Raw genomic sequence first — 10,191 nt, forward strand, 5'->3', positions numbered from 1 at the left:
GGCACAGCAGCTGTTGTTGTGAATGCGCTGTGCAGAGAACGTTGACTTAACTTGACTGTTTTATCTTGTTTGGGATCCTATGTTTGAATTAGTCAAATTTTACATTTGTTTTCTTGGAAAAAACGCTGTATGGTTGTGCTCTTCAAAGAAAGTTATGTTCATTATTATTATGGTTTAACCCTCATGTTGTCCTGTGGGTCAAAACTGACCCGCTTTAAAGTTTGAAAATGTGGAAAAATATATATTTTCACAGTGAAACTTCTGATGTCCACATTTTCATCATTTTTGGGAAATCTTTGAACATTTTTTGGTGGAAAAAAATTGATTATTTTTTTGGATTGAGAGCTGACTTCTGCCTCGCAATTAGCTTCTAAATCAGGGGTAGCCAACACGGTGCCTGCAGGCGCCTGGTTGCCCGCAGAGACCATGTGAGTTGCCCAGGACACGTTCTAAAAATAACACTAGTCACCATGAAATTCCTTATGAAAAAATTATAGTTGCTGTTCTTTTTAAATCAAAAATACTTACATTAATGCAGATTTTAAATTACAATATTTATTATAATTTTTTTTAAAAACTAAAATGTCTTCGGTGTAAATGAACTTTGACTGTCCGAGTCAAAGTTCACTGCGCATGTCAAACCACTACGTCACTCTGAAGCGTCCGGACGCAGACGCTTTGGGAAGCTAGCTGTGGTTTTTACCCCCAAAACATGACAGAGAAGTGAAAGAGAAAACACTGTTTTCACGATGACTGGGAGGAAGAGTTCTTTTTCACGACAGTGAGAGATAAATGTATGTGTCCTGTTTGCGGGGCGACTATTGCGTCGGCAAAGCGGCACAATGTGGAGAGACTTTACTTTAGCCGCTACAAAGCTTCCATGCTAACTAGCCACCTGCTAGCGCACATAGACTGTATGCGCACTACGGACAGGAAAACCCGGGACTTAAAGGCAGCTTTGGCATTTACTACGCGGCGAAAAGTTTCTTCGTGGAGAAAAATGTACCATTAGAAAAGCTTGTTTCAGTGAGGACTGACGGGGCTCCTCCATGACGGGTCGCCATGCAGGCTTCATTGTACGATGCAGAGGTGATCCAGACTTCCCAACATTCCTACATTACCACTGCATCATTCACCAGCAGGACATATGTATGTACAAAAGTGGCCGGATTTGATCATGTGATGACTCGTGTCGTGAAGATCATAAATGGCTCCAAAGCCAAACAACCAGGACATTGAAGGTGCTGCTGGAGGAGCTGTCATCTGAACATGGTGACCTGTTACTACACACAGAAACCCCATGGATCAGCAGGGGAACAGTTTTGCAGCGTTTTTTGTCACTGTTGGCCGAAATCAGAGTTCATGCAATCCAAAGGGGAGGACACCTTGCTGCTTGAGGACACTGAGTGGATTCTTGACCTGGCATTTTTAACGGACATCACTGGGAAACTGAAGCATCTGAACTGTGAGCTGCAAGGTAAAGGTAAGACATGATAAGCTCTGCAATGCCAGGCTTCCCACTAACACACATTTACAGACAAAGAAAGAGGTAACATGTTGTCATTCAAAACACCGTGCCATTACACAAAAATGTGAAAAATAATTTGTTGAAAACGTGTAATGATTTGTTGTTATGATCTGTTAAAAATGTTGCAGTGCTGGTGAAAAATGCTGGTGATCAGTACTAATGTGACAAGATTCACAGAGTTGATTTTTTCCTTCCATAACTGATAATTTGTACAAACATGGGACAGAGTTCATGAATTGTTCAAAAATGTTACAAAGGTAGTAGTTTGCACAAATGAAGCATGATTTGAAGACAGTTAATGATTTCCTAAAAATGTTAGAAGCGACAATTTGCACAGAAATGTAACTGGTGTGATTTTGAACAAAATGCTGCAAATATGCTGATTCATACAAAACTGCCAAGAAAGATATTTACCAAAGTTTCAGAGATGGGATACCTCTGACTTCTAAATATTGAAACAGATTTCCATATATGTGTGTGTGTGTGTTTCCTACCGTCAATGTTGTGGAAATCGTTGTTAATAATTATTGTAAGGAGTAATTAACATAAATGTGATCAGACAGCCTTTTTACATATTATTTTCATTATTATTGTTTAAGGATGATGGCACAATTTTGCTATTGAGGAAGTTTGTATCAAACAAGGTGCCCTTCGTACTACTCAGTACCCTTGAAGTTGCTCTCAGGTTCAAAAAGGTTGGTGACCCCTGCTCAAGACCATCTATAAATATAAATATAGATACTATCATCAACTTATTGTGTTTGTTTAACTGCTATGTAATGGATGCAAACGTAGTCGAGGCTAAGTAGCTAAGCTAACGCTAACACATCACTGTTAAGGATCAACATCTTTGACAATTATGTGTCTTCTCAAACGTAGTCGCGTTGCTTGTGACTACGATGAAGACAGGTAGCTACTAACAGTTTGATTATTTGTTTCTGGATCGCAATGTAGGCTTGCAAAGTCAGGAACAGTACTTGCATGTTTACGGCACGCCAGCGTTGCTGAACGGCTACACATGCAGTGACGTACTGAGGTTTTACGGTGACCCGATGACGTGGCTCCAACTTGGCTGCTTGCCAATGGAAAAACAAACCGTTTCTTAGGAGGCACGAGTGTTGAACCAACTGAGCATTAGCACCAAACTAGCACCTGGTTCCTTTTGGTCAAAAGAAGTAGAGGTCCTCTGGTCCAGGCCCAATGGTTCAGAACATTTTTGACCACACTTTTGACCCCAAACTTTCGAACATTAGTGTAAGTGTGTGATAAAATGTACTTTCCTTGTAGACGTGAAGAGCATGAATTGGCCTTTATGCCTCAATCATACATTCCTGCATGGACTTTGTGGCTCCATCTCACTGGAAGTTTTTCCTACAATGTCAAAATCTTACAAAGTAGGGAAAATACGTTCTTTAAAATGACAATGCAGTTTAGCTGTGTGTAAACAGATGTTTTTTTTGGGAGATAGGGTCTGATCGCAGCGGGATTTTATCTCAGTGTGCCCTGTAGCTCTTCAGATAATTCAATCTGGATCGAAACGGTGGAACAGCCCACTGACCCACATTGGCACCCCTAAAGCTGCACTGCTCGCATTTCCAAAAACACATTCAAACTTATGTCATCAGTCATGTGTGCATCTCAAGCCCCGAGATGCCACAATTAATAATAATCGCAGCAATTTAAAAAAAAAAAAAAAAAAAAAAAATCTCTTCTGTGACTGCGCACCAGTGTTTTAACCCCACTGCAATTCACTACAATATTAATACAGCGTGAAAAATAGAAGCTTTTCACACGACCTGGAGGCAGTGGTGGAGCGCTACTCCCACCCCCCCTTCCCTCCAGGGGGGAAGGTGCAACCTTACATAAACTGTGATTCACTTTTCTGTCACTGAGTTTCTAAAGAGATCCCCCCCAGGCAGCTGCTTTGTGCAGACAGGGGCAGCAAGGAAGGTTAAAGGAGTGCATACATGTGTGTATGGGGGTTGGGTGGTGCAGAAACATTTGGCCTCCAGAAAGGTTGAGAATCCTTGTTTTCAGAAAAGTCCGGCACCTCGTAAAAAACATTAACACGTTGCAGCGCTGCGCTGTGGGGCGAACTGATGCGAGTTGATAACATAACATTACAAAAGCAGTTACAGTTGACACCTTTGGGGCATTTTCTATGTTTACAACTCACACAGACAGTATACAGTTGTTTCTGCTACTGCAAACAGAGGGTTACAACGAGTGAGAGTGAGTGAATGTTTAAACACAGAAATGTAGTCATACTGTATTTATATAGCATCCTTAAGAACAGCGTTCACAAGGTGAATGAGAGACAGAGACAATCAAGCAAGAGAGCAGTCAAATGAAATAAATAGTAAAAATAATAAGTTAAATGAGTAATTAGCTAGATTAGCACATATATCAAACAAAGGAACTAAGCAGTTTAAAAATTGTAGGATCACAATCGTGATCGTCAGCAAGCAGCTGACGTAGTGTTCACTTGTTGTCATAGTTACAGTGATGCTATCTCACAATGATACAGAAATCTTTAACAAATCCATGGATCCAGACTATAAGCTGCATCACTGCCAAAATCTAATCAGGTGGTCCTTGTGTCATTTCTGACCTTCTCTGAAAATTTCATCCAAATCTGTTGAGTGATGTTGCTAACAGACAGACAGACAGACAAACCAATACCGATTGTCACATAATTCCGCCGCGTTCCTTGGCAGAGTAATTAAAGACGACATCACACTAAAGAACTAGGCAGCTATAATTAAAATAAAGCAAAGAGACAACGTATAAAATAAACAGGACATAATACAGAACAGTAAAAGTAATTAAAGCTAAACGTAAACTTCACCTAAAAGCAAGTCTATAAAAGTGGGTTTTAAGAAGTTACTGACTCTGTGAGCCATATCTCCTCAGGCAGGTCAAAATCACTTGCAGGCACCGAACAAGACATCTAAGAGCATTTCAATAGTGAAATTCCTTAACAGAATACTGCCATACTGGTTGTAGTACTCAGTGTACAGCACATTGTACATGTCGTCATCCTCATTTCTAATTTTGGAATAATTCTGATATAGGGATTTATGTTGAACATTCTTTCATTTTGCCCCAGCAGTAACTAAACAAAGGCTCATTCAGAAAAAAATGTCTTTTTTGTTTTCTGTGCGCTTATGGCAAAACTTTCACTGTGACAAATGCAGGCTGAGAAGTACACAATTATTGTCGTTTTTATACTCGTTGACAGATGAAGAACGGACATTTTTCCACTCAGGATAATAGAAGTTTGTAGCCTCAAATCAGGCCCTGCATCCCCCTCTTTAACCTTCTACCAGCTGGAGCGAAAGCCTCGTCCCCTGGGATCTCTGGTAAAAGTAGACAAGTGTGTGTTTGTGTGAGGGTTTTGCCTTCTGGGAAAAAGACTGGAAAAAAAAAGAGAAAAGCTGGAGGTGGGAGGGGTTGATGGTCTGCTTGGCTCAGCAGTTTTTTTTTTTTTTCGCACATAGCCCTGACAAAGACCTCTGTGTTCTCCTGACCGCTCGCTCGGGGAGACGCCCTCATGATAGCTCGGTGCCTATCTCAAGGGTCACGCCTTCGACTTCAGCGGAGAGAGAAGCTCCAGGCGCTGGCTCTTTTTGTTTGCTTCTGCCTTTACTGCCCGGGAGCTGTGCAGGTTAACCCTTCGGTGTCTGACCGCCACCGGGTTTGGCTCAGGAGCTTTTCCCTGGTGTAGTTTCCTCTTTATGTAACGTGCACACGCTTGTGTTTAGATGTCTTCAGCTTTCCATGCTGTATATTTGCACCACATTTGATCAGTTGTTTAATGTTTTTGAGGCATTACGCGGGTGAGAGCGAAGGGAAAGCGAGGACTGAAATGCATGAATTCACAGAACGATCTCATGAGGTGTGTTACAGCGTGATGACATTTCAATTATCACCTTCTGAAGTTGCTGTTGGAGAAACAGTTCAGTAGAAAACCTGCACCCTGAGAGTCGGTAATATCTATTTTTTTAAAGTAAGAAATCATTGATCTGTTTATCACCACATATGAATCTGTACTCCAGTTTTCTTGATGTGTATGCTCATCTAGCTACCACACTGTACAGAAATACGAGAAAACTTTTTCAAAAATGTTTTTCAAAACAGTTCAGGAGAGCATGAGGAACAGAAATAGGATACATTTGGGGGGAAAAGAACACAAATAATAAGGCATTATAAAAGCTCAATAGGTGTGGCTCCATCCTCTGAGGAAATGAACTTCCCATCCACAGAGAACAGTTGATGTTGCTGTGAAGGGCACGCATGTCAAGCGGTAACCTTTTAGTGGGCTGAGAGGTCAAAACACATCGCTGTGCAGCTGAGGAGCATCTCTGGGGAATCGCATGACTTCCTTCATAGAGGAGCTTCTGCTCTGTGGACCGTGTTATAACAACTCTAACCCGAAACCTCTTACCTGTTTTAGACAACTGTGGAGGGGCTACTGTTTGTCTATTGTGTTGAAAAATGGAAGAATAACTGCTGCTAATTGATAAAACTGGTATCAAGTAATGGCATTTAGGAATGGAAGGAGGACATTTTACATCCCACCCATCAAATTTTGAACAGTCCACGTTCAAAATACTAAAACATGCAGTTGTTGTGTAAATTTTCTTGTCCTGAGACCAAATCTAAAAAACTAGGGGACAAGAATGTTTGAAAATGTTTTTAAAAATACCAAATAAGTCTGGAGTTCCCCCTAAAATGCCATTTTTCTCTTTGTGGCCCCCCCCCCCCCCCCCCATGACCAAATTGAATCTAAAATAAAACAGTTAAAATGAAATTTAAGTCTCCTTTTTTGGTATTTTTTTTTCCACTGATGTCTCTTGTAATTGTGGGAAATTATTTTGTATGAATATGATATTTTAAATAATAATTATTATGCATGGAACGTGTGTCCCACAACAACCCTGTTAGCATAACCTTTTTAGTTGGTAGAAGAAGAAGAAAACAGTGAATCACATGAAACGCTGGAATTAACATCATCAATGAGTTTTCCTATAGAATGAGTAGAGCAAATCTATGTCCTCTCTTCTATTTTTCATGTTTTCATAATATTGTCAGCCTTGATTGAATGTCTCACTCTAGCTAAATATCTAGCTTCTATTGCTGAGAAAAAGCTAGCATTAGCTAAATTTGGACCAAAAACTACATTTCATCATCAACATGCTGTATTCACAACACTGGCAGGGTCATTCCAGAATTGGAGGACATTTGGGCTTAAAATTTTTGAAAAATAAACCTGCTCTTTTACAGTTTTCTGCTCCATATTCATCAATAATAGATAATAAACTATCAAAGTCTTGATTGGCTCAGCTTACACATCAATGGTAGCATTTTTATTCCATGTTTTATGTGTTGTTTGCTAACCCTACTCTAATCACAGTAACAGGGTTGCTAATCCATGCTAATGTGATCTTTTTCTCAGCAGTAGAAGCTAGATATTTAGCTGCTGTTACTGCTGACCAAGAGGACAAACTGACTGATGGAAAACAGTCCAAAGAATTAGTCTGATCCTGATAATATGAGGTAGAGTGAGACATTCAATCAAGGCAGACAATGTGATGAAAATATGAAAAATAGAAGAGGACATAGCTTTGCTCTACACATTCTCTAGGAAAACTGTTTGATGTCAATTCCATCGTATCATGTGATTCACTGTTTTCTTCTTCTTCTACCAGCTAAAAAGGTTATGCTAACAGGGTTGTTGTGGGACACACGTTCCATGCATAATAATTATTATTTAAAATATTGTGTTGATTAAAATTTTTTTCCCCCACATTTACAAGAGACATCAATGAAATGAATAATACCAACAAAAGGACATTTAAATTTCATTTTAACTGTTTTATTTGAGATTCAATTTGGTCATCAGGGGGGTGGGACTAGAGAAAAATGGCATTTTAGGGGGAACTCCAGACTTATTTGGTATTTTTAAAAACATTTTCAAACATTTTTGTCTTCTAGCTTTTTTTAGATTTGGTCTCAGGACAAATACATTTACCAAACAACTGCATGTTTTAGTATTTTGAATATGCATTATTTGAAATTTGATTGGTGGGACGTAAAATGTCCTCCAATTCTGGAATGACCCATAAAACATTGTTTGCATGTGGATAAAAGGCCCAAACATGGAGAAAAATGTTCAAGTTATTGAGTCTAAATTTGTGTTAGCGTGGACAAGGAACTGTATTTTACTTGTGAAAAGGGCAGTATTTTTTCTAGTATTATGAAGACTACACAGCAGTAATTTATTAGACATCACAGATGTTTGCCAACACTGGCTTCCCTCGAACCTCTTTGCTGCTTTGGAGATGCACTCGGCACTGTTGTCCAAACTCGTGCAGACTCACAAGCTACTGTATGACAAAAATAAGCAACAAAAATGCAAAATGAGTCAGTGTTTCTGAGTTACCTGGCTCCGCTCTGACTGAGCCTTCGTTTTCCAACCAGCAGCCCCTTGTACACTCACCACACCACCAAATAAGGGTGGGGAGCAGCCAATCCATCTCCTTGGGTAATAAAAGTTAAATGCAGGCCCCGAGTCCAGACATGCCTCCAGGGGGACTTGGTGCAATGGGCGTCTACGATTGTTTGTGTCATCTCAGGCCTGTATCAGGGGAGGATAAACTACTGAGATGATAAGCGGGTATTTATATGGTGGTGACTGCTGTCTGATTCAAGACAGATGAGTGGTAAAGAGCTGCGGCGCATGGCCAAACAGTCTCTGGAGGGAGAAGAACAACCTCTTTCCCTCGTGTTTTCTCTCTCAGGGAACGATATGACAACATGTCATAAAACGATCGTATATTTTATAGGCTTGTTACAGAAAGCCATTCAATTGCGCAGATTCACACACAAACTCACAAAGTCTCGGATTCATGGAAGTAACAGAGCGTGACACTGTAAACTGCGTTTTTGAACTTAATAGTGATGAAAGTATTTTATTGCACAAACTAAAGTTGAATAATAAGGACAAACAAGAAACTTCTTTCACATGAAGACTTTACTCCATTATGTAAAAAAGCACCAGCAGCTAACGTGCTATCATTTGCTAATTAGCTTCAAACACCAAAGTTACCACAAGTCAAGCTGTGTAAATCTGTGCCATAATTCAAGGCATTCTAATAGCTGTTGAGATTCATTTGACTTTAAAAAGACCAACATTACCATCACTGCAGTCACACCACTGACATAAATAAGAAATATTCCCTCCTAGAAGAAATATTTACAAAAAATGTTGTCAGATTGAACATTTTGAACACTGTTTACCGCCCGTCACTGTTTTTCAGACATTCAAGTCACTTCCTCTGATCATTGCACTTGTTTCTACAGCCCAAACAGTTACTGAATCACTCTCAGATGTTATCAGAAAGAGCCTTTGTTTTTTCTTCTTTCTTTCTTGTTGTTTATAGTGAATGTTTTGTTTATAACAACCTGCCTCTTGGATGAGGGTCAAACACTGATGAGGGTGTTTATTGACTCTGCAAACAAGTAGGAATACTTCCAGAGAGGCAGTATCGGTTTACACAGTGACATAATGACTCGGTAACACGACACGCTTTGTGATGGGCCACTAATTGTATAAGAACTGTGTAGAACTGATAGCAACAATATCCAGGACTCAGTCAGGCTTTGAGTCGAGGGTGTGATGAATTAGCTTAAAAAAGGACAAAAAAAACTCCAACAATTATGTGGGTGTGCATTCATGGACGTGAATTATATGCAGGTTGTGAAAACACCACATTGATTTCGCGTTCAAGCGCTTCATGTAGACAGACAAGATATTTATAGAAATGTGCAACGGATGAGAACAAAGACTGATTAACTGACATAGAGTAGGATGAACAAAAGGCGCGGATGATCTTTATTGTACTGCATGATAGTGTTTTATTATGATAGTCCTCCACTCCAGATTGAAATATGTATGAAGGACTATATAGGTATAAACCATGTGAGCCCCAACATCAGTCACTGGTTTTGAAATACCTTATATAAACCACTTAATCCTCATTAGGGTTGCAGGGGACTGGATCCTGCCCCAGGTGACTTAGGGCGAAGGCAGGGGACACCCTGGACAGGTCACCAGTCTATCAAAGGGCCACATATAGAGACAAATAAGCACACTTACATTCACACCTATGGGCAATTTAGAATCACCAGTTAACCTCAGCATGTTTTTGGACTCAGGCTCCCCCCTTACATCAGCTGGCTCCAGCCCCCCTGCGACCCTAATGAGGAGGAAGTGGTGTATAGATAATGGATGGATGGATGCTTTTGGACTGTGGGAGGAAGCCAGAGCACCAGGAGAAAACCCATGCATGCACAGGGAGAACATGCAGAAAGATTCCAGGCACAGGCCGGGACACAAGCTGGGGATCTTCTAGCTGCAAGGCAGCAGTGCGAACCACCGAGCCATTGTGCAGCTCATTCTGCAAAGTCCCTGTTTATTCCAGCAAGACAATGCCAAGCCACATCCTGTTACAACAGCGTCGCTTCATACTCAAAGAGTTCAGGTACAAGACTGACCTGCCCTCAGTCCAGACCTGTCTACCATTAAAAATGTGCGGCGCATTATCCATCTATCCATTATCTATACACCGCTTAATCCTCATTAGGGTTGCAGGGGGGCT

The sequence above is a fragment of the Amphiprion ocellaris genome, chromosome 12 (genome assembly GCF_022539595.1).
Source record: "Amphiprion ocellaris isolate individual 3 ecotype Okinawa chromosome 12, ASM2253959v1, whole genome shotgun sequence".
NCBI classification, from domain to species: domain Eukaryota; kingdom Metazoa; phylum Chordata; class Actinopteri; family Pomacentridae; genus Amphiprion; species Amphiprion ocellaris.